Genomic DNA, 1,158 nt, shown 5'->3' on the forward strand with positions numbered 1-1,158 from the left:
GAATCCCCGGCTCCTGCACCCCTCCAGGGAGGGCAGGTGACACTAAAACCACTCACCTCTGGCCCTGCAGGGCCCTGGAAGCCCAGGACACCCTTCAGCCCCATCATTCCCTGGAAAAGAAGCCGGGAATGAGGTGTCAGCACCCTGAGGTGGCACTGCCTTTGTCCCCTCCCTCACAGGAGGGGCAGGGACAACACAGAGACCACGAGGGCTTTGCTGAAGGCAGGAGAAGGTGGGCTGGAGCTTGAGGACATGGCAGAGAGGGACAGGGGATGGAAGGAGGGGTGTGAGACACCCCCAGCTCTGCAGGGAACTCACCTGGAGCCCAGCAGGACCTGGCAGCCCATCCTCACCCTTCACCCCCTGGAAAAGCCAAGAGCAGCCTGAGTGATGGAGGAGCAGAGCAGGACCTGGGGGGCTGTGGCAGGGAAGGAGAGACCCCTGCGCACCCTGGCAGGGCTGTGAGGGGCAGGGACAGCCACCCTCACCTTCACTCCCTTCTCTCCTTTGTCCCCAGCTGGGCCAGGGTCTCCCAGGAAACCCTGAAATGGAACAACGAGGATGAAACGGGACCGTGAGGAGTTCAAATGCGGCTGTTGGGCCTCAAGGGACACAGTGAGGGTGGGACAGGAGGATGGGGACCCTCGAGGTTGTGCTAAATGGGGCAGGCCCAGCGGCAAAGGTCCCCAGCACGGTGTCACCTCCCTGCAGCTCCTGGTGCCCCGTGTCACCCACAGAGGTGGCACAGGGCTGGCACAGGGCTGGCACAGGCAGGAGGGGACAAAGTGTGGCCCAGACCAGGTATCTGATAACCCACGTGGGACTGCTGCTTCAGAAAGAAGAAATTAGGTCTCAACCCCCTCCCAGGACGATCAGGCCTTGGAGAAGCCTGAAAAATCTCCTGGGCAGCTCTGAAAATGTTGGCCTTAAGGGGGAAAATTGAAAAAATTAAAGGGTGACAAACCACCAGCATTCACTTTTTTATGGACATTTTCCATCCTGGCTGAGCCTGGGGAGCAGTGGCAGCACCAGGTGCTGGTGTGGTCCCAGTGAAACCAGTAAGGAAAGGTGTTGGTGTTTGGCACCAGGAGCATGTGCTGGGGCTGGGGCTGGCACTGCTGGAAGAACCAGGTGCTGCCAGCCTGGGATTCATCCTCC

The 1,158-nt window shown here is 60.0% G+C and overlaps 1 long non-coding RNA gene across 1 annotated transcript; it reads right to left on the minus strand.

Annotated features, from left to right (window-relative positions):
* Positions 1-55: 55 nt before the first annotated feature.
* Positions 56-545, minus strand: LOC108449431. The gene is made up of 3 exons (XR_001865595.1): positions 489-545; positions 319-363; positions 56-110 (listed from the first exon to the last, which is right to left on the minus strand). It is a non-coding gene; the product is annotated as an uncharacterized LOC108449431 (long non-coding RNA).
* Between the last annotated feature and the right edge of the window lie 613 nt (positions 546-1,158).

Source organism: Corvus brachyrhynchos, unplaced genomic scaffold, assembly GCF_000691975.1.
Source record: "Corvus brachyrhynchos isolate BGI_N302 unplaced genomic scaffold, ASM69197v1 C11827245, whole genome shotgun sequence".
Taxonomy (NCBI): domain Eukaryota; kingdom Metazoa; phylum Chordata; class Aves; order Passeriformes; family Corvidae; genus Corvus; species Corvus brachyrhynchos.